This window comes from Xyrauchen texanus, chromosome 19 (assembly GCF_025860055.1).
Source record: "Xyrauchen texanus isolate HMW12.3.18 chromosome 19, RBS_HiC_50CHRs, whole genome shotgun sequence".
NCBI lineage: Eukaryota > Metazoa > Chordata > Actinopteri > Cypriniformes > Catostomidae > Xyrauchen > Xyrauchen texanus.
Genome location: NC_068294.1, coordinates 13,981,797 through 14,006,775, shown reverse-complemented (window position 1 = coordinate 14,006,775; position 24,979 = coordinate 13,981,797).

Here is a 24,979-nt window from a genome sequence, read left to right as displayed (position 1 = left end):
GACGTAAGGGCTTGTATTTTCCCGCCAAAACATGTATTGTACACTGCAGCTAGCTAGTTTTTCCTCAGTTGCTAGCTGTCCCAATAACCTCACTAAAATGCTGAAATTCAATCCACTATGGTTTAAAAAAAGTATCTTAACAGAAAGATGGTATTGACATGGTGCAGCTGTGACCATAGGAATATTGACATTGATTGTCTAAAATATAAAAAAATGTAAAATGTACCAGAGCATGTGTTTCAGTGCTGCATTCACCACAGACAGGGAGATGAAAAGGGGTCCTCAAGGATATAGCTGACCATGCTATTTCCTGATTTAAAGAGCTTTATGAAAAAATCTAACGGAGTTGACAGAAACTGAGGACACAACTTTAATAGGCAGATATTTATGGAAAATATTGTTTGATGTTCACTTCATGCGTTGTTTTTTATATTTATACCCCTTATTTTTTATTTGATATATATGTTTTCACAATTGTAGAGCTTTTTAAAAGTTTTTTGGGATGGTTAATATTGTAACCTCTTGCTGAGGACAAGTGCAATAACATGGACCATCTAACCAAAGACCATACGTTTAGACAACTTTTCCCCAAAAAGATAAAAAAGTTTATTCTAAAAATCAGATAGGTATATACAATTCCTTTAAATTTAACTTTGTAAGTATGTCATACATGATGATTTTCTTAATTTTTGCTATAAATTAGACTTTTCTATGTGGGACATGTTTTGTCCCGACTCTCAAGAATCAGTGAGGTAACAAAATCTTTAAAAGAACATTGCATTAGTTGTGCATAGATTACCCACAATAATGAGGAAACTGAGTAAATGGCTGAACATTGTTACAGTGTGGATTTGTAATCTGGCCCCTTGGTACAAATTAAAAAATATGTTGGCCCTCACCCCCTTCAAAGTTACCCATCCCTGGTGTAGACCTACAGAGTTGAGATACTCTTCTAAAAAGCTCTGTATTTCTTCTTCAGAAGAAAGGAAGTCATACACATCGGGGATGGCATGAGTCAGAGTGAATGATAAGATAATTTTAAGTTTTGGGTAAAATATTCCTTTAAGACTTTATTTTAACAACATGCAGTAATTTAAAATCACGGAACATGTGTATTAGAATAAGGAAATTAGTTATTACTTTTTATTCAGATAAAAAGCCAAAGGTGCCACATTTCAATAAAAAAAAAGGAAAAGTAATATAATATAAAAATGACCTAACACAGTGCTAAGCGATGGTGTCAGCTAAGTTTCCATTGAAGACAAATGTTTTATATTTTATTTTGACATTTTTAAACAAAATATATTTTTTATAATCTATAAACTACACTGCAGATACTTAAGAGCCTATGACTAGATCATTATGGTAGTGATTAATATGTTTCAGCTGGCAACAATTCTTATAACCCTAACTGATGCAGTGTGTAGCTTCTAATTTCTTAAACAACCACGTTGGAAGACATATCCCATGGTCATGGAAAATATGTTACTGTGTTTCAGAAGGGGAAATATTGGCCTGCATCAAGCAAAGAAATCAACTAAAATGATTGCTGAAATAACTGGAATTGGGTTAAGAACTGTCCAACGCATTATTCAAAACTGGAAGGAGAGTGGTGTCAGCTTCACGGAAGAGATCACGGAAGAGATCTCAAAAAAATCTTGAATGAACGTGATCAGAGATCACTAAAACACTTGAAGTGACATTGTAAAAAATCGACAGTAGAACTCACGGCTATTTTTAATAATGAAAGTAAGAGCATTTCCACAGGCACCATGTGATGAGAACTTGGACTAAACATCTGTGTGGCAACAAGAAAGCCACTTGTTAGTGAGACTAATCGGACAAAAAAAACAACTTCACTTTGCTAGAGAGTATAAAGACTGGACAGTTGAGCAATGGAAAAAGTTAATGTGGTCTGATGAGTCCAGAGTTACCCTATTCCAAAGCAATGGGCGCGTCAGGGGAGGAATGGAAGTACATGAAGTGATGCACTCTTCATGCATAGTTCCCACTGTACAAGCCTCTGGAGGCAGTGTTATGATCTGGGGTTGCTTCAATTGGTAAGATCTAAGCTCAGCAATGTTATGCAGCAATAAAATTAAGTCGGCTGACTACCTGAATGATCAGGTTTTCCCATAAATGTTTTTTTTCTTCCCTGACAGCACAGGCATATTCCAGGATGGCAATGCCAAGATTAATTGAGCTCAATTTGTGAAAGAGTGGCTCAGGCAGCATGAGGAATCATTTTCAAACACGAATTGGCCATCACAGTGTAGGAAATTAGCAACTTTGTGGCAGGGTATAATTACAACTTCCAGCATTCATCACCAATAATATTTAAGAATTGTATAATGGATTTATATTAGGAATCTTGGCTGTGTTCGACCACCATTATATGACAGATAAATGACAAATAATCAGATTTGATATCTGAATAAAATTCTCCACCATTAAAAATGTAATGCAACAGGCTCGTTGTATCTGCTCACAATTTATATGTAAGGAATATTAGCTCAAGAAGGGAATTATGATTAATTCTGGGAAAATTAAACATTAAAGGTGTATGTCTAATCACTAGGCCACACAGAGTTGATATGACACACCTGTTAACTCTTTAGAGTAATACTATTCTCATGGCCATTGAAAATAATATCATGAATACAATCATGATATCGGGTTACCTGAAGTATTTAAATAAAACAACAGCATTTTCTAGCAAAAGTCTGGAGGTGTACTTTCATTTCTTTGCGTTTATTTGGTTCTTTGGCTGGGTCAGTAGAACGTTCAAGTTGTTCTCCATCTATGTTTTTGATGTTGGATGGTTCGGTGCTGGAATAAGGTGGGGCTTTGAACTGAGGACTCATGACTCCCCATCACATGTGAGTCATAGAGCAGAGAAGAGAACTCAATGAGAGGGAAGAGGCTGGTACTTTTAAGGTGGTCCTTTTAGGTGGCTTTTCAGATACCACATGATCAGCTCTCTATCACTTGTTCTAAAGGTGATTATTGAGTCTTAGTTCTTAATATTTGTCAGTTTTCCTGCTCATAAGTGAACATACTTTTATATAATGAAATCGATTCAAGAGACATGACATCTGTTAACATCAACAAACACAAAATAAACAGGCAAACATTTGCATGTGAAACATGACATGCTTTCTCTTTATTGTTATTTCACTACACATTAACATTTGAATATACATTATTATACATTGTATATGAGAGAGAGTGCTTTTCATTTCTGTAACTGTGCATCCTCTTTTCCTTTCCTTGCTTCCTAGCTCTGCCCTAAGGAAAGGATGCCAGGAAAGGAAACAAGGATGGAGGAATCAAAGCAAATTTTTGTAAAATGAAATATTCTTGCTTACTCAAGCGTCATGTCAGAGCGCCAACTCTGATGTTATGTTGTTGAAACTTGATTTATTAATATATTCATACTAAATCCTAATAATTCAGTATGCACTGTTGAAGTATATGACAATTATGGTTAATTAAAACGGCAGAAGTTTCATACTTCAGTTTTAAATACTAAAATACAGTATAGGGGCATCACTGCAGCATATTTATTGTGCTTATTTTGTCCCTCAGACCTTACCTACACCAACCTACCCCACCCCTAACCTTCCCTTACAAAAATAACTCGAAAATCATAGTTACCACAAAATAAAAAAAATGGTTACTAGACCATTACTATAGTAAAACCATGTTTTTTTTTTTATTATATGTGGCTCAACCCTTTCATTCCTCAAATTCTCACATTCGTTACAACCCATGCCACTGCAGCAAAGCTATGTCAAATTGTCAAATTTGTTCAATTTGTGTTCCACTAGACTATTGGAGTGCAAATTGCTGTGCTGTGTGGCAGGTGCTATTTACACCTAGTGCAAATAGTCACTATTTGCCTGTATTGTCTAAAAAGTACTTGTTGAGCAGTTTCATTAAAAAACTTACTTGAAAATCATACCTTAAAAAAATATAAAAATTGTCATAGTACACACTTCAGGTTCTCTCGATTCCCATTCCTGGTGCATTTTTCTCCTTTATTCTGCTCCTGACGGATGAGTAATTCTGTGTAAAAAGAATTGTGAATTGTGCTGTGTAAAAACAAAAAAGAGCTGTGGAAAGAGAGAGAGATTTGTACAATAAACACAAGGCCAACACTCAACATGTTGAATTCCTAAACACTATAGTCCATTATCGGCTTAGTAACAACACAGAATTTTTTTGTTTTTTATTAAATTTGTATTTATTTATTTCAAAACCACAACCTACACATTGCTTGATTGTCTTATAATATTTTGCAGACATGGTCACGCAACACCAAGTGAAATGATCCAAATAAAGTCAGTCAAAGCTAATTCTGTTTTAAAATAGCCTACTTTAGTATTTCTCAATATATGGGATGACACAAAACAAAGTGTTTAAGTGAGAATTCATGCAAAAAAATGTCTTTCACATTTATACATTACAATAAAATAATACATTGCAAAATAATTTTAGATTATAGCCTAATTGCTATACTGACTTTGTTTACATGCACCCTCACAATGTGATTAAGGCAAAACTGTGATTAACCTGTAGCTCATGTAAACAGAATATTGCAATTATGTTCATAATCAGAGTAATGATAATTGCAGTAAGATATGTGGAATACTCTTATTTTAATCAATGTATAGCATGTAAACATTTTAATCAAAGTGCGCCTGCACCAGTGCTGCAAACGGATGATGTTACATTCAATCACAGGTTCGAAAACATAGTGAAAAAGAAAAGGCAACGCTTACTTTTCAGCTTCATGTAAAACAGCAGTTCCATGCATCATTTTCCAGCACTGGTGCTCCCTTCTCTACAGCTCCATGTTATAAGGGCTGTCTCATTCACAAATCATTCCAGTGTACTGAAATGTTCGCTCCCTGAAAAATGTAAAAAAAAAAATTTGAGATCTCTTCCGTGCTCTCTTCCGTGAAGCTGACACCACTATCCTTCCAATTTTTAATAATGCGTTGGGCAGTTCTTTCCCCACTGTAAAAACCAGGGGGCATCTTTGCTCACTATGTTCTCTTCATGTCTTCATGTCTTCTGTAGTCTTTCAAGTCATTAAATGTTGAGCACAAAAGTAAAACTATGAAGTACAAGCCTTATTTTATCTTTAAAAGATATGTTGTACGTAATGTCTTTCATAATTACCATAAAAGTAAAACAATCTTTAAAAAGTTATTAAAAGAAGGTTTAAAATACACTCCTATATATTTGTATTTCTTTATTGGTGCCATTTATCTTGTAGGATCACATGGGCTGAAGAATCGTTAATTTCCATGCTCAAATGCCCCTGGAAATTCCTCAGAAGCTGTAAACTAAGAGACAAAATGTCAGAGGTGGGACCAAGTCATTGTTTTCCAAGTCATAAGTAAGTCTCAAGTCATTGCATTAAAGTCTCGAGTCAAGTCCCAAGTCAAGGCAGGCAAGTCCCAAGTCAAGTCCCAAGTCAAGGCAGGCAAGTCCAAGTCAAGTCCAAGTCAATTTACAAGTCCTTAACTTTTAGCTACAAGTCTTAATCAAGTCATTAGTGCGCTTTGCACAAATTAGTAACAGAGTATTAATTACTATAGTAAATGTATACTAATTTTATCTAGAAGTTTCTAATTTATAATCTAATTTTATCTTCTTTTTTTTTTATCGATATTAACCTGTAAAGACCAAAGAGGGTAATAAAGATGAAAAATGGATCTTATCTTTGGACACACATTAAGGCAAACCAAACTTTTACTCTAAACACGCAGTGAAATTATGGAGGACAAAACATGCAAAAATAATAAATAAATACATAAATAAATAGATGTAATAATAAGAAAATAAATAAAGGAATAAATGTCTTGATAAAACAAATATAATGAGTTTTTAATGAAAGTTATTCCTGAATTTATTTTTGTATGAATTTTTGTCCTTTATTTGTTATTTTCTCTTTTTATTTTTATTCTTTAAAACATTTTTTATTCTTTCATTTGTTTTAGTTTTTTTTATTATTTATTTATGCATTCATTTATTTTTATATTTATTTATTCCCACATGTATTTATTTCTATGTTTAAATATTCCCACATTTATTTATTTTGTATTTATTCATACATTTCTGTCTCTTGTATGATAATGATGTGGGCGGGTCCTGCTTACCATTGGCTTATTGTAAAAACATAAGAGCTTAAAGGGTAACTAAACCCCTGCTCAGAGTCTGACTCCACCCACTAGCAATATTTGAAAAATGCTGGAAAAGTGGGCAGACCCCAGCGGGGAGAGAGGGGACGAACCGAGGGCGGGGCTGAGCGGGGGGGGGGGGGTGCACCTGAGACCCATAGTGACAGATTAATTGACAGCTGCTGTCAGACTCTAAAATGGAGAGTGACTGGAGTGACGCAGGTAGCTTTGCCACGGAGCGGTCTTTTGAAGTCGAGGACCTTTCTCCCCCACCTTCACCTGAAGTGGAGGAGGGTGAATTGTCTGTGGACACAGGGCCGGAGCCATATCAATTCGCGGTTTTAACTCCCTGTTGAGCATCCGAGTGCGCATTCACCTTCACTCGCGTGCAGGAAACACAAACGAAACGCTGTTCAGTGATGTTTATCCTTTTAGCAGGATTTTTATTTAGCAAGCTTCACTTGAACATAACATCAGTTAGCTGTTCTCTCAACTTAGAAGAATGTGACGTAAAGCGTAACGTCATCATGTACAAAACCGTATACCTCCAAATAAAACTATACAGGTAGTCAATACCGTAATACAATGTATAAGGGTGCAATACGTTTAACACTCCCGCATCGCTAACGCAGCGTTTGTCGACCCCAGAGGATTAACTTTAGCCTAACCATAAATTGTGATTCAAATATATATGATCACTCACCTCAAGACGCCGCTGAGGTGGTGGAGTCCATGCAGGAGGAGCAGCGTTTGGCACTGCGTCGCTTTTCAGCGCGAGCTGTTTGGAGAAGCCCATTTCCACCTCCATTGCGTTGGAGAAGCAATCCCGTGTAAAATGCAGTTTGCACACTCCTCCAGCTCCAGGCGGGAACTCGCGGTCTTCCAGAACAAGGACATGCAACCGCTGGCGCCTAATTTCCAAGTCTGCTGGAAAGCTATACAGTCCAGCAGTGCTGTTGCAACCAGAAACACTACACCTACGTACCATCCTGACCACTGTACTAAATACAGATAATCTACGCTAACTTGAAGCTATCTTAACTGACGCAATAATATGCTACTAACTAACTATGCTTCTAACAATACTACACTAACAAATATGCTAATTAACTACCTAGGCTACACAAAATAATCTAAATAACTATATAAATGCTATGCTAAATAGATGCTAAAATACTCTATCCTGATCCTTTTCAATACTCGCAATTCCAACTCCTGACTCGCTACAGTGGTTTTGACGAAACGAGATGGTTTTTATACTGCCATGGGCGTGGTAGCTCGTACCAAGGGCGTGGTGAGCTGGAACCTGCTTACGTCAGCTGTCACCGCTTACGTCACGAAGTACCGCAAACAGCCAATAGGAAAATTCAACTGCAGTAGCCACCGTTCAACCTGAAGAGGGCAGCACTCAGACGTTTTTACACCATATATTGTAGAATTAAAACACTTTATACACAAATGTCAAACAAATTACTTGAATCAATGACCAGTACTAATAAAGCCCCATTCTTACAGATCATTAACTAAAAAAAGTTGGTTTAGGGTTTAGTTACCCTTTAAGTCAATCCAAGATTTATTGGTTATACTACAATCACAAAATAAATGCGGAGCTGTTTCTTCAACAAATCCACAAAATGAGCAAGTTTCATAAATTATATGATTTAACCTTGTCCTTTTCTTTTTTTTCTGTGTATATAACTTCATATTTTGATGTCTGCAAATCCATAATATTGTTTTCTGTTGTTATGATTGTTCATTGTAAAAGAGAGTCCATGCTTCATTTCCCTGATCATTTATGTATGTATACATCTGCAATAAAAAAAAAAAATCTATAGCTAGAGTTGCGCGACATGCGAATGAAGTCGATAATCAGGCATCAAATAACTATGTTTCATTTAGAGTAGAGGTGCTTATTGATGGTTTAGGAGAGCTGTGTCCGGTAGGCCTATGAATGACTTAGCACATCCTGGATTGTTAAACTCTCTGCAAAACTTTTCCCTGCATATTCAAAATCTGTGTGAGTTAAAGTGTGCTAATGTGGGACGTCCATCTGCTTCCGATAAGTTCTATTGAGCTCTCAACCAATGATGCACTGGAGCTCCGCAAGGACCGCCTCCCTCATTTCCATGTTGCACACAGTAAAGTAAAAATAAATACATGTATAAATATATATGGGAATATATAAATATGGAAATAAATATATGTGGGAATAAATAAATATAACAAATAAATTAACACAAATAAAAAAATATGCAAAATAAATGAATAAATAATTAAAAGCTAAAAAGAATAAAAATAAAGTTAAAAATTAATATAGAAAATAATAAAAGGAATAAAGTCATACAATAATAAATTCAGGAATAAATTTAATTAAAAACTAATTATATTTGTTTTATCAAGACATTTATTCCTTTTATTTATTTTTTTATTATTACATTTATTAATTTATTATTTATGCAGGTTTGGGCCTCCATATGAAAGGACGCTGAACGTGCTGAACTGGTGAATGAAATCTGAAATATTACCAGGCAGTGGCTAATTGCAGACATTTAAGTTGCATATATGAGTTATATACTGTAAAGGGCTGCGAACAGAGTAAATGATCACTTTTGTGATTTTTAGAACCATAACCAATATAATTAAATAAATATAGCTAAACGCATGACAGAGGACCAGCGCGTCCGCAAATTAATAAATGTGTTTGCATGCACGTTCTAACCAGTTATGTTCAAAAAGCACCAACATGTGTGTGGTCATGCAGTTCCTTTATCGAGGTCATACAACAGCGTGATAAAACACTGGGTAGATTTAGTCCATTACACCAATTGCTATAACACGTTAAACGCTACTGACCGCAGTAAAACAATAGTTTGCGGTTCGATATGCAGAATTTGTTAGCCTGTAAATCTGCCATGTGCTGCCATAGACATGTATGTTACTGAACCATAGCTGACGTAAATTAGTTAACAACTTACCTCTGTCTGTGGATTTTCAGATACCTCACAACATTGGACGTTGTCGACGAGGTGTCTGTAATTTTGGAACCACAGGTTCTACATGTTGCAATCCTTCTGTTGCCTTAACGCTGTATTCAATATATCCCAATTATATCACCTTTGGAATCATTTTTGCTGTGTCCTTGTCCTTGTCCTTAAATGCGCGCCGCGGTCTTCAAACTTGGTCCAGCTTTCGTGGAAGTGGATGGTGATTGACATGCAGTGGAAGGAGCGTTGACATGCAGATTTGTAAATCAAATTAATCGTTTATTTGGGAAATTAATTGTTGATTTACTGCACATTTTTAATTATACAACTCTTATCTTTGGTTTTAATAAGTATAAGTATTTCCAAGTCAGACGGCTGAAGTCCAAGTCAAGTTGCAAGTCATTGCTGTCAAAGTCTAAGTCGAGTCGCAAGTCTTTTTTGATTCTGTCGAGTCGAGTTGCAAGTCATCAAATTAGTGACTCGAGTCCGAGTCAAGTCCAAGTCACGCGACTCGAGTCCACACCTCTGCAAAATGGTAACCTAAAGTCTGGCATGGCCCAGCTAAATGAAAAGTGTACATCTGCCTAAAAGGTACAGAGGAGTCTAGCTTCAGTCTAGCTGAAGCTTGCATCTGGCCAATAAAAATGTCAATGAACAAGGAAGACCAATATAGCACATACTGAAAATGCTCATGTTAATAATTATTCACATGACATAAAGACTACTCTTCTAGAAAGTATCCCCACCCACTTTTAGTGAAGACGTTATGGGCAATAAAAGACAAAGAGCTAAAGCAGGTTTTGTTTTCTTGGACAGTAACCAATTTTCTATGCTCCAAATATGTCACGAGACATTTCCTGTATCACATGACTATCATCATTGTTCAAGACACAGAGATTAAACAGACTGGGAACTGTTGAACTTCTCTTTAGCAGCATAAATGAATGATCATAAATTCAAATGTACAAATACGTTAAGTGTATACAAGTGTATCTCGGACATCTCATCTTAAGCTAGGAACTTTGACACAAATGCAAAACTTACTGTAATGTAATTGTATCCTGTACCTTATCTGCCAAAGTGCTTAGAACGCTCATTAAAGGTTTAAACTGATCATAATCCTGACAATTATGTTTTTCATAATGTGTAATGTATTATTTGTGTTTAAAAAAATTAGTAGGTAAGTTTTATTTAACATGTGTGTGTGTTAGATTAGTTTTATGTTTAGATTAGCAATAAAGTCTTGTTTGTATTCAAATATTATTTGACTGTGGTCATATTTTGATAAATAATCTCGTCACTTGATTTTTTCAAAGTTTTGGCCCTAAAAACTAAAATATGTGTGATATTATTTTCAATAAGCCATGAGAATGTTGGGCCTCATGTAGTCAGATTAAAGAAAAAGGCTGGCCTAACACAGTTGTAAATCCTGACTGAGGCCCACAAACATAAAGTCATAAATCTTACTGATAAAACCACGCCAAAATCAAACAAAGGGAGCACAAAACAGACTAAAAATCCCAAGAAGCCTTGCTCACTTTACAACTGTGTGAAATTCCAAAGGATCGAACTCTCAACTCCTATTTGATGAGGCACTCAACAGAATGCCCCTCAACCATGATGTCATTGGGAGTAGAAATACCTCTGATGTCCTTCTGAGTATTGCTTCCAGCGAATAGCCTTGATGCACAAGAAAGTAACATACGACTTGAAACTGTGGCCATACAATCTCTATCTTACCTGGACAAGTTCAGATTACTCTGTGTTCCACCGAACACTAACGGATCCGAAGGAGACAGCCGAGCAATCCGCATCTTTATCCGTATGCCTGCAGGAGTGAAGAAAGAAGATTTCTCTTCCATCTTCAATCGAGTCGATGTCGTTGATTTCTCCGCCTGCCTGCCGACAGAGCAAGGAAATGGCCTGCCTTCATCACCCGAGCCTCGAGGAACCGAGTCGGGGTCAAACGATGGATGAACACACATTCTACCTGTGTCCTCACGTGGTTCAAGTAAGAGGTAACGTCTGGGCAGAGATAGAATATTATACTGTGTTATTCTTGTGTATCAAGTTTATTGCTTGTTCAGTTTACGGACCACAGAGTCCACTCATTGCTGTTAATAATACTTATGGTATTACTGTAACATACTTTTATCATGAATGAGATTTTCTGTTTTGTTATCCAACCATGTTGGACTGATGTGTATTTACGCCATCGCCGATGAGACAGGCACACTGTTTTTATCCATTAAAGGACCAAAGACCTTGGGATGGGTTACGAGCCGTTCACCATGTCTCTGAGTGATAAACAAACAGTTGCCTTCTCTCCCATGATCGCGAAACCGACTTTGGCGCCACTACTTTATTATTTGGCTAGTAGATAACTTTGTGATAAAGCTCATAATAAACAGAGTCAGGGAAGCGTTTACGCTTTCTAGCTGACTTGGGACCTGTGCGAGAATGCTAGGCATTCCCCAAATAATAAGAGTAACAGTGTTAGTGTTACTGTGAGAATCAGTCATATGAGAAACAGAAACAAACAATACATATACATTTATATATACCTAGTTGATGGTCTTGGCTGGGGATCAGGTTCCATCTCATCCTCCATCTCCTCGTGGTCTGGGTCTTCCTGCAGTAGTTCCTTGTCCAGCAGATTTTCCTCCTGTGGGCTCATGCCATCATGCCATGTCCTCCTCTGCTATGAACCTAATCTCATCTGTAGCCTCCTCTTGAGGGTGCTGAGCAGGGAGCCATAGTGTCTATCCATCTCTACAACAGAAAAAAGTACACAATTGGTAGCCAGCAGTGTGTTCTTCACAAATCCGTACACTGAGTAGACTAACCAGAATGTCCAACTGCAAACAGCCCTCTCATACTTTCTTTGTGAACACACAATCTAAAATCATGTCTGTGTGATGGATGTGTAAGGCTATCTACTAAATTATAGAAAGATATCTACCTTTTTTATTTCATGGGAAAATCACAAGCTAGATAACATCTAGGTTACGAATGTAACCTCCATTCCCTGATGGAGGGAACGAGACGTTGTTTCGGAGAAGCGACACTAGGGGTCTCTCTCGAGCACCGAATATACCTCTGATCCATTGAAAAAAGGCCAATGAGAAGTTGGCAGTCAGTATTTGCATACCCCGCCCCCGGACATACGGGTATAAAGGCGAGGCAAATACTAGAGTTCATTCAGGATTTTTCTGAGGAGCAGGAAATGGTTCTGGCCACTACAGCGGTTAGGCTCAGCGACGTGGCCAGGAAGACACAACGTCTCGTTCCCTCCATCAGGAAACGGAGGTTACATCCGTAACCTAGACGTTCCCCGTCTGTCGCTCTCTCCACGTTGTGTCGGAGAAGCGACACTAGGGGTCCAATTTAAATCCGCCATGCGCTGAGCCGTGTTCTGCTGACACAGGAGCGGGCAGGTATTTGTTACGTGCCAAACGACCAGCTGTGCCAGGGCACGTACCCTTCCCCAATGCCCCAGAAAAGTCGTCGGGATCCTTTTGGTTACCCTAGGCAGGGGAACAAGGCGACGCTTGCCAACCTGGGAATGGGCCAAGCCTGGCTGGGCCTCTTTTCTCTCTATGTTTCTTGCATAGAGCAATAGACAGCCGGGGCCCTTACACGCACTGAGGGAAGGGGGTCTTTCCCAATTTCGCATACTTTCAGGGGGGGAAAGACCCGCGGAGACCACCCCTGCCCAACTAGGGAGGTATGGTGGTGAATACGTCACATGTGTCTTTAGGCAATATGTGGGAGTGGCGCGGTGGCAGATCCAGCCTCAGCGAGGGTGGAGTTGCTACACACGGCGACCAGGGGGCAGCCGAAACTTACCCAAGGAAAACGCGGGTCTGCTCGTAAGGGGACCGTATCACGGAAAATACACACAGGGGAAGTCCACGTAGGAGGCCCTTACACTGTGGAGCACCTATTCCAGTACAGGGTAGATCTGAGTACCCGCAGTGGATTGGGTCGGCAAGTTCCTCCGCCGAACTGCGGACCCATGAGGGCTAGGGAGGAATCGACCAGGGATTCACGTTGAGTGGAGTCTCCTGGGAAAAAAGATGCACTGTTTTACCTCAAGCGAGGGAAAGGGCGTATATGCAAGCGATTCACCCGGCCAGCCCATCAGCGTGTTACCGAGTTCTACTGGCTCGGACCTGAGAAAACACGGGATGAAACTGACTCAACCCTGAGATTGTAGTATCTCGCAAAGGTGTTGGGTGTCGCCCAACCCGCTGCTCTACAAATGTCTGCCAGGGAGGTACCCTTAGCCAGTGCCCACGAGGACGCAACACTCCTTGTCGAGTGAGCTCGGACCTGCAAGGGTGGGGGCACGGCCTGGGTGTGATAAGCCAATGAAATGGCATCTACAACCCAGTGGGAAAGCCTCTGTTTGGAGACAGCATTTCCTTTCCGCTGTCCCCCAAAGCATACAAAGAGCTGCTCAGAGCGTCTAAAGCTCTGCGTGTGGTCCAGGTAGGTACGCAAAGCACGTACCGGACACAGCAACGAAGGGGCTGGGTCTGCCTCCTCCCGGGGCAGCGCTTGCAGGTTCACTACCTGGTCTCTGAAGGGCGTGGTAGGAACCTTGGGCACATAGCCCGGTCACGGTCTTAGGATCACATGAGTGTCTGCCGGACCAAACTCCAGGCAAGTGTCGCTGACAGAGAACGCTTGCAGGTCCCCGACCCTCTTGATGGAAGCGAGCGCGATCAGCAGGGCCGTCTTAAGGGAGAGGGCCCTGAGTCCAACTGATTCTAGCGGCTCGAAGGGAGGTCTCTGGAGGCCCGCAAGGACTACCGAGAGGTCCCAGGAGGGGAACAGGCTTGGCCGGGAGGGATTTAACCTCTGGGCGCCTCTTAGGAACCTGATGATTAAGTCATGCTTACCAAGAGACTTACCGTCTACTGCGTTGTGGTGAGCCGCGATAGCAGCGACATACACCTTTAGGGTGGAAGGGGACAGCCTCCCTTCCAGCCTCTCCTGCAGAAATAAGAGCACTGACCTAACTGCGCACCTCTGTGGGTCTTCAGCCCTGGAAGAACACCAATCTGCGAACAGGCGCCACTTCTGGGCGTAAAGCTGCCTGGTAGAAGGGGCTCTGGCTTGGTTGATCGTGTCTACGACAGTAGGTGGTAGACTGGCTAGATCGTCCGCTTCCCGTCCAGGGACAAGACGTGGAGTTTCCAGAGGTCTGGATGCGGATGTCAGAGCGTGCCCTGCCCCTGAGAAAGAAGGTCCTTCCTCAGGGGAATTCGCCAGGGAGGGGCTGTCGCGAGGAGCACGAGGTCCGAGAGCCAGGCCCGGTTGGGCCAGTAGGGAGCCACTAGTGTGACTTGTTCCTGACCTGTGCAAGAAGGCTCACTGGGGGAAAAGCATACTTGCGTAGCCCCGCGGGCCAGCTGTGTGCCAGCGCATCTGTCCCAAGGGGAGCGGAGTCGCTGCTGGCTCCAAAGGAGGAGACGACGGGCGAGTCGTGACATGTGGCGGGAGCGTACGCCGCCTTGGCGATTTATGTACGCTACCGCAGTGGTGCTGTCTGACCTGATTAGGAAGTGTTTGTCTCGAATTAACGGGAGAAACCGCCGCAGGGCAAAGAAGACAGTCAACAACTCTAGGCAATTGATATGCCAGCGCAGCGGCTGCGTGCCCTTTGCACACGGCGCCCCAACCCAATCTGGAGGCGTCGGTAGTGACCAGGACGCGTCGGGACACCTGCTGCAGGGGTACTCCTGCCCGTAGAAAGCAGAGGTCTGTCCAGGGTTGTAGTGTTTTTCGGCAGACGGGGGTGACACGGTGCGTGCCGTGGTGCCATGCTCGTCTCGGGACTCGAGTCTGAAGCCAGTGCTGAATCGGTCTCATGTGCATCAACCCCAGCGGCGTGGTCGCGGTGGAGGATGCTATATGTCCCAGGAGCCTCTGGAAGAGTTTTAAAGGGACTGTTGTGCCTGGCCTGAATTTGGCGAGGCATTTCAGCACCCGTTGGTGAGACGTGTGGACATTGAGACTGAATCTAACTCCATGCCGAGAAAGGAGATGCTCTGGACCGGGGTGAGCTTGCCCTTTTCTCGGTTGACCTGAAGCCCCAAGCGGCTGAGGTGCCTGAGCACCTGGTCTCTGTGAGCGCATAGTAACTCTCGGGAGTGGGCTAGTATGAGCCAGTCATCGAGGTAATTGAGTATGCGAATGCCGGCTTCTCGGAGCGGGGCAAGAGCTGCCTCTGCGACTTTCGTGAAGACGCGAGGGGACAGAGACATGCCGAAGGGGAGGACTTTGTACTGAAACGCCTGGCCGTCGAACGCGAACCATAGAAAGGGTCGATGTCGCTGCAAAATTGAGACGTGGAAGTACGCGTCCTTCAGGTCTACCGCTGCGAACCAATCTAGGTGCTGGACGCTTGTCAAGATACACTTGTGCATGAGCATTTTGAACGGGAGTTTGAGGAGCGCTCGATTGAAAACTTGCAGGTCCAAGATTGGTCGTAAGCCGCCGCCTTTCTTGGGTACAATGAAGTAAGGGCTGTAGAAACAATTGCGTAACCGAGTCGGATGGTCCGGGCCAGCCAGCGAGACGGGTTGGGAAGTGAAAGCCACGCATCCAATCTCCGTGCTAGGGGCACCAAAGGGACAGTTATTTTTGACGTACCCGGCGGGGCTTCGCAGCGGGGTGGAGCAGGTAGTACGCCGTCGGGAGGTGCTCTGATGCTGAGAAAAGACTCAAAGTACTTACCTTGCTCCGGACAGCCAGGAGGGGGCGGGTTGGTGACTGAGGAGGAGGTCCTCTAGTGGCGTCCTCTGGACTCGTCAGAACCGGCCGGCCGGGGAACAGTCGTGGGGCTGAAGGCGGATCTGGGGCCGCGTTCAGTGTGCCGGTACTGTTGAGGCCTGGCGGCAGAGTGCCATGAGAACGCATTTGCGGGCCAGGTGACCCAGAGACAAAAGAGGAAATAGCTCTATTATTGAGAATGTGAGTACCGCAGCCCCCGTTAGGGGGTGTGGCAAATGAAATTAATTCAACAAAAGATTCTCCTCCCAGCCCCCCACCGGGGAACGGAGTGGTCTTACCAGCTCCGGAGCTAATGTCTCAGTCTCTGGGTCGGTCATCTCAGGAGTGCCTGGGAGCCTTCCGGGTCCTCGAGGGGGTCCGTGAGATGAGGGGGCGTCCATCTTCTGCGGGGAGCTTGACGCCAGGGCGGAGAGCTGGGCCCATGTTTGTTGAGGCAGAGCACCGCTTTTCTTTCTTTCTTGAAAGCCGCAGGAGGACGCCCTCGGCGAGCAGACAGGGCATGGCCCCTGGCGGCACGTTTGCGGCAGGGCAGGATGTGTGAAAATAGCCTCCATCTGTTTCTTCACCACTGAGGGCTGCTGAGTAGAGTTGTCAGGTGGTGTCGCCGAATGGACGGAGCTGGGAGACGGGAGTGTATGAGAAAGCGTGCTTTGTCTACCTCCTCTTCTGCGACCAGGTCCAGTCCATGTGTTGAGTTTCCGGACCACAAGGGGGGCCATCGCCTGTTCGAGTGCAGTTCCTGCAGCACGACAAGAACAGCACTACCCAAGTGCACATTTTTGGAGCCTTGGCCCGGTGGACTGCAGGGGGGGGCCATGGTGTGCAGGGGTGAGTGGTCTGGGACCGCTCTACAGCCGAGGGTAGTGAGAGCGGAGGAGCGAGGAAGCTTGGCTTGCTCAGCTCGTCATGCACGTCCGGGAAGAAAGGAACCGGGGGTGGGGCGCGGCTGTGAGCGGTGCACATGCCCGTGGAACCAAACAAGTAGCCATGAGGGGGAGGGGGATGGGATTTTCCGGTCCAACCTCACGCTCGCTGTACCCGGGGAAGCATATCGGACCTCTGTGCATCAGGCTCAGACTGGGCGCGCAGACCCGAAGGTGGCGGCGCAGACGAGTCATCAGCATCAGACGCCGCTGTAACGCTCTCCGATGCAGCGGTGATTATCGTCATCCAATCCCGGGAGCTCAAGGGACCGGCAGGCCGGCCGTGAAGCGGGACGCACTCATCCCGAGCAGATGGGAGCAAGCAAGCGTGCTGGGGAGGCGGGTGGTTCGCGGGGATTTACCTGGCGAACACAGCCCGTCTTTATCCCCAAATCACCTTCATCGCCCGCGGCACCTGCCCCAATCCCGTGGGAAAGAGGCGAGGCGTGGGGGGCAGCTGAAGTGGCTTTCTCTCATGACAAAAGAAAGCCTATGACCGCAATGCTGCAACAGCTATGTTCTCGCATTGAGAACATAACCTTATTGGAGAGAAAACGCTCATCCCGAGCTCGGACGGAAGCCAGCAAGCGTACCGGGGAGGCGGGAGGCTCGTGGGGGGGTACCCGGCGAACACAGCCCGTCTTTATCCCCAAATCACCTTCATCGCCCGCGGCGCCTGCCCCAATCCCGTGGGAAAGAGGCGAGGTGCGGGGGGCGGCTGAAGTGGCTTTCTCTCACTACAAGAAAAAGCCTACGACCGCAATGCTGACATGGCTATGTTCTCGCACTGAAAACATAGACCATTCATAAAAACGCTGCCTGCGTGTAATCGCAACCCAGGTACGCCAGGCAGTTTTTATGACCGTAGGAGGTGGGGAGAAATCGACCGCATCCGGAAACTACACAGAGGCGGAAACACGTCTTTAAAAAGTTCAACACCGCTGTGTATTGCTCTTTTACAGAAAATCACTCTCTTAAACAACTCTCTTAGAGTTGGGTTTCTGCACTGTCGAAGCGCCCAGGGGCAATTGCACTGCCGTGCAAGAAGGAGAAATCGCCGCTGTAATGCGCCCTCAATCCAACAGCATGCAGAGCGTCAGAGGAATACAGGAACTGGTGTGATCTCACGCGAACAGCATGCACAACCATCGGCTCCGAAGAAAATTTCTGAATGAACTCTAGTATTTGCCTCGCCTTTATACCCGTATGTCCGGGGGCGGGGTATGCAAATACTGACTGCCAACTTCTCATTGGCCTTTTTTCAATGGATCAGAGGTATATTCGGTGCTTGAGAGAGACCCCTAGTGTCGCTTCTCCGACACAACGTGGAGAGAGTGACAGACGGGGAACTTATCTAACTAGCAGGCCAGTTTCCCGGCAGGTCTGAACAGCATAAAAAAAACAGCATCGGTGTGTGCTCTATGCCTCACATTACATTAGGTTGATTTTTCACATGTGACAAAATTGTCAAAAAAGTTATTGATATTTAGTTATAAATGTACATAATATTGCTAACTAATGTTTATTTAGCAAGTTTCATAGAAACTTGCCGATGATGGTCACCTTGTTTCCAGAATAAAAAAAACTAGCTAGTTTTCATTTTGAAGGAGTAAATCCAACATTGGAGGTAATCTCCAGTGGCATCCTCTCTGGCTCCACCCAGGCAAATGGAGGATGACAATGATGATGATACATTAATTATTCATTACAGTAACCCCTTAACCAATAAAAAGAAGAAATTATTTAACTGGTGTATATATTCCCAAGTGCAAACATATATTTAAAAGATCAGCTTATGCTGATTATGTTGTTGTGCTAATTAATGGACAGACATTGATTTAATGCTAGAAATATTAAAGATTTTAAGAAAGTCTCTGCCACTAAAATAAACTGGTCTAAAAGTGAGGCTGTTTTGGTCGGTAGTTGGTCAAATGGAGTGCCAAAACTACCAGAAGGATTAATGTGGTCCAGAGAAGGTTTTAAGTACTTGGGTGTGTATTTAGGAGACCCAATGTTTATGCAAATATGTTTTGATGAAATTGTTGAAAAAGTAAAAGGTTGCTTAGATAAATGGAAGTTTTTACTTCCAAAATTATCTTATAAAGGCTGAATACCGGTCATTAAAAACCTTGTAGCATCTGCATTATGGCATAAATTAGCCTGTGTTGATCCTCCTCTAGGTTTATTGTCAAAAATACAATCAATTTTAGTTTACTTTTTTTGGAATAAGTTGCATTGGTTACCAAAAGCTGTTTTGTACTTACCAAAAGAAGAAGCAGGACATGGACTTGTACATGTACAGAGCAAAGCAGCTGCTTTTAGGGTCCAATTTGTGCAAAGACTTTTAACTGGCCCAAACATGTAGCATGTGCGACTTTACAGAGTTATAAAGGTCTAGGACTGGAAAAAATAACTGTTTTGAATGAATCCTCACAAGATGACCTTACATAAATTGCCAGTCTTTTATCGGAATTTTTTTTAAAGTACGGACTCTGTTTATTGTACAAAGACTCAGTGCTATGAGTTCTTTACATTGGTTGTTAAAGGAACCCCTAATTCGTGGATAACGCTTGGATATATTTTATGATAGAACATTCCCTGCATTGGAGTGATAGCTCTTGGACAATTACTACAGCTGGCTGGTCCAAGACTTAAAGATGTTGACTCAGCAGTTGGAATGTTGGGAATAAAATCAACTCGCATAGTCTCTAAATTACTTGAGAAATGGAAATCTGTAATTGCATTGGAAGAAAGTAAATTGTTAGAGGACTATATGTTAGGATTAATTACTCCAAACTGTGATGATAATTTTCCTAACTGGCCTTTATTACCTAACTTTGAAGATCATCGAAATGTATTGTTACATTCTGGCAATTTAATAATAATTGGTTCAATTCCGTCCTCTGGAAAAGTGTTGTATGAAGGTTGTTTCCAATCTTTGAATAAGAAGTCTTAAGTTCTTAGGAGTGATACTCCTTGGCGCACTGTTCTTCGATTGGGGCAAGATAAGAAACCAGAGTGGGGAGCTTTATACAAAACTCCTTTACCTAAGGGAGTTGGGGACTTGCAGTGGAGAATCCTACATGGTGCCATTGCTTTTAATGCTTTTTTGTCAGTTATACATTTTGATGTCAGAAAAGGGAAACTGTGTTTCATGCTTTTATGGAGTGTAATAGGATGAGACTGTTATTCAATATTTTAGAGAGTATTTTTAGTCGTTGTGAAGAAATATTCTCAATGGAAGTGTTTATTTGTGGGTTTAAATTCAATCGAAAGCATTGTTTCCATGGTACTTAATCTACCCTGTACTGGAATAGGTTATCCGCAGGTCAAGGACTCCAGGCGGACTCCCCATGTGTGTATTATCCGCAGTACGGTCCCCTTACAAAAGTGGACCCGCTTCTCCCTTAAGCAGTCCTGGCTGCCCTCCGGTCGCTGTGTTGTAGCAACTCCCTCCTCCTTGAGGCTGGATCTACCTCCGCGTCACTTTCCACATGTCGCCTAAAAACCCATGTGACGTATTCACCACTCTTACCTCCCCTTCCGGGCAGGTGTGGTCTCTGCAGGGTCTTTTCCCCCTGAAAGAATAGGAAACTGGTTAAGACCCCCTTCCCTTGATGCATGTAAGGGCCCCGGCCGTTTATTGCTCTATGCGGAGAAACATAGAGAGAAAAGAGGCCCAGCCAGGCTCGGCCCGTTCCCAGGTTGGCAAGCGTCACCTTGGTCCCCTGTCTAGGGCAACCAGAAGGATTCTGACGGCTTTTTTGGGGCATTGGGGAAGGGTACATGCAGTCTGACACAGCTGGTTGCCTGTGCACGTAAAATACCTGCCCGCTCCTGTGTCAGCAGAACACGTACACGGCTAAGTGCATGGCGTGATTTAAATTGGACCCCTAGTGTCGCTTCTCCGACACAACATCGAGAGAGAGCGACAGACAGGGAACGTCTAGGTTACGGATGTAACCTCCGTTCCCTGATGGAGGGAATGAGACGTTGTGTCCTCCAGGCCACATCGCTGAGCCGAGCCACTGTAGTGGCCGGACCATTTCCGGCTCCTCAGAAATATCCTGAATGAACTCATAGTATTTCCTCGCCTTTGTACCCATATGTCTGGGGGCGGGGTATGCAAATACTGTCTGCCAACTTCTCATTGGCCTTTTTTCATAGTTCAGAGGCATATTCGGCACTCTAGACCCCCCTAGTGTTGCTTCTCCGACACACTGTCTCGTTCCCTCCATCAGGGAACAGAGGTTACATACGTAACCTAGACGTTTTTTTTACTCCAGTACTTCACCTTTCTACCCCCGTTAAGAAAGTCACGTTTTCTAACTTTCCCCCGTTTATTAAAGATGAAATGTTAACAAAAGAGCTGTCACGCTTAGGAAAGGTAGTAAGTCCTATGAAAAAAATTTTGCTTTTGGAAGTAAATCGGATTTGATTAAGCATGTAGTATCTTTCAGGAGATTTATTTACATGATCCTGAAAGATAACAGAACTGAACTGAACTTGAATTGTTTTTGAATAAAATTTGATGACATTTATAATACTGTCTTTGTAAGTACTGACGTGATTAAGTGCTTTGATTAAGTGCAACAAATTGCCTTTCGGGGACATTAAAGTTTTCTAAGTCTAAGTCTAAGTTTGGCTGTGGCAAATCTAGGCAAAATCTGTGGGGCATACAGGTTGTTGATTATTTTCCAGACATCAAAAATGTTTTGGAAAATACTAGAACTTTCATGAGTTAGGAATGTTTCATATACAAGTATATCGTTTGAAAAAATTAGTGACCAAAACTTCCAACAATAACTGAATGGCAGTAAACTGGCTTAATGTTTTGGCCCTTATTGACTGTTTTTTTTCTTTTATGGTTTAGTTTTTTACTTTCACATGGGTGACATTCGTATTGCATCCCTGAATGTAAATGGAGCCAGAGACTGTATAAAACGTTCAGCAATATATGATATTGTGAATCAAAAGCAACTTGATGATTTATTTGTGCAGGAAACACACATTGATACAACAAATGCTATTGAATGGGCTAAATCATTTAAAGGTCTCTCTTTTTTAAGTCATAAAACCTCACTTTGTGGAAGTGTTGCTATTTTATTTGCAAATTAAATATTTTAATTTGTATTTTATTGTTTTATTCTTATCTCTTGTGAGATGGAAAAGGTTGTGAAAGGTAGACTGCTAAAGATTCAAGCCCAGTTTGAGAACCATAGATTTGTTTTTATTTGTGTGTATGCCCCAACTCTACCAGTAGAAAGAATGGTGTTTTTAGATACTCTGTGTGTAACTTTGGATAAATGTAATAGTGAAGAGCATTTATTTCTGGGTGGAGACTTTAATTGTGTTGAAAACCACTTTAAATAAATTGAGAAGTATTTTAGAAAGGGTATCTTTACAAGCCTGTACAAGCACTTTCTGTTCCCCTGCGACACTAGGGGTCTCTCTTGAGCGCCGATATCCACCTCTGATCTATGAAAAAAGGCCAATGAGAGTTGGCAACCAGTATTTGCATGTCCCGCCCCAGGACATACGGGTATTCAAGCGACGCAAATACGGGAGTTCATTCAGAAAATTTCTTCGGAGCCGATGGTCGTGTCTGCAGACTGCTGCGTATTACACACTGAGTTCCTGCTATCCTCTGCTGCATGCTGTTGGATTCTACGGCGCACAACAGCGGCTTTCTCCTGTTTGCACGGCTGTGCACTTCCTGCCCCTGAGCGCATCGACAGTTGCAGATAAGAAAGATCTCTCATGAGTCTTTCATTCATAAAAGAGTGATTTTATTTAAAAGAGTAATTTCCTCTAAAAGACCAAAAACACAGCAGCGTTGAACGTCCTTTTAAGGACGTGTCTTTTTAAAGATGCCTTTCCGCCCCTGTGTTGTTTCTGGATGCGGTAGAGTGCTCTCCGCTTCCGACGGCCACAGGCGCTGTCTCGTGTGTCTGGGCAGCGATCACACCGAGGCTGCGTTTGTGGATGGTTCATGTTCTCATTGCGAGAACATGACCATGACAACGTTGTGGTCGCGGCTTGCTTACAACCGTAAGCAAGCCACTCCAGCCGCCCCCCGCGTCGATCCTTCTTCCCACGGGATTGAGGACGATGCGGCTGGCGATGGAGGCGATTCGGGGATGGCAGCGGGTGCAGCTCCGCCGGTACGCCCTCTCGGACCACCCGCGCTGACTCCCGTCCCCGCTCGAGGTGGCGGCGACTCGCCTCACAGCCAGTCTGCCTACCCTCTTGCGATGGAAGCAGATGAGTTCACCGCGACATCGGAGGGTGTGGGCTCTGACGCTGAGGGCTCCTCTGGGCTGCCGCCTTCGGGCTTGCACGCCCAGCAGGAGGCCGACGCGCAGATGTCCGATATGCTTTCCCGGGCAGCCAACAGCGTGGGCCTGGATTGGAACCCTCCATCCTCCTCACAGCCATCACGGCTGGACGATTGGTCCTCCACTTATGTCCCGGAAGCACTACCACCTGGCGGGGCCGCCCTGTACTCCCTTCCCGGTCCTGTAGAGCAACATCCTCGCTCACCGCGAAGGCCTACAGCGCTACTGGACGTGCTGCTTCCGCCCTGCATGCCATGGCTCTCCTGCAGGTCCACCAAGCCAAGGCACTTCGCAACATGCACGGGGGTGGCCCTGATACCGACACGCTGCAGGAACTGTGCTCAGTGACCGACCTCGCCCTGAGAGCGACGAAGGTCACAGCGCAGGCTCTAGGGCAGGCGATGGCCACCCTGGTGGTCCAGGAACGTCAGCAATGGCTGGACTTGGTTGAGATGCGTGAAGCCAACAAGACACGCTTCCTCAACACCCCTGTCTCCCAGTTCGGCCTCTTCGGCGACACCGTTGAGGACTTTGCCCAGCAGTTCTCCCTGGTGAAGAAGCAGACGGAGGCCATTTCGCACATCATGCCGCGCCGCAAGCTTGCCGCCATGGCCCAGGCCCCACCTGCTCGCCGAGGGCATCCTCCCGCGGCCAGAAGACCTTCTGCTCCGCCCCAACCTGGGCCCAGCTCTCAGCCCCGGCGTCGAGCAAACCGCAGGAAGCGTACGCCCCCTGCCTCACGGACCCCGTCGAGGACCCGGAAGGCTCGCAGGCGTCCCTGAGACAGCGGACCCAGAGGACGAGAAGTTAGGAGATGGTAAGACCGCTCCGTCCCCCGGTGGAGGGCCGGGAGGAGACTCTTTTGTTTTTTCATTTGCCGCACCCCCTGACGGGGGCTGCGGTACCCAAATTCTCAATAAAAGAGCTATTTCCTTTACCTCTGGGTCACATGGCCCGCAAATGCCGTTCTCACAGCACCTTGCTTTCAGGCCTCAACAGTCTCGGCGCCCAGGACGCGGTGCTTCCGCCCTCAGCCCCACGACTGTTCCCCGGCCGGCCAGTTCAGACGAGTCCAGAGGATGCCAGCATCAGACCTCCTCCTCAGTCACGAACCCGCCCCCTGCCGGGTGCGCGGAACAAGGTAAGTGCTTTGAGTTTATTCTCAGCACCAGAGCCTCGGGACGCCACAGCGCCTCCCGACGCTGCGTTACCTGTTCCGCACCGCTGCGAAGCCCCGCCGGGTACGTCCAAAATACTCGTCCCCTTGGTGCCCCTAGCACGGAGCTTAGAGGCATGGCTTTCACTGCCCAGCTCGTCATGGTGGCTGCACCGGACCATCCGACTCGGTTACGCAATTCAGTTTGCCAGGTCTCCGCCCCCCTTCGTGGGCGTTCGTTCCTCCGCAGTGCACGGCGAACATGCCCACTCCCTGCGCGAAGAAATCGCCTCCCTTCTAATCAAGGACGCGATAGAGCCTGTCCCTCCGACCGAAACGAAGAAGGGTTTCTACAGCCCTTACTTCGTTGTACCCAAGAAAGGCGGCGGCATATGACCGATCTTGGACCTGCGAGTTTTCAATCGGACCTTGTCCAAACTCCCATTCAAAATGCTTACCCAGAAACATATTCTGTCTGGCGTCCGGCATCTAGATTGGTTCGCAGCGGTAGACCTGAAGGACGCGTACTTCCACGTCTCAATTCGCCCTCGACATCGACCCTTTCTAAGGTTCGCGTTCGACG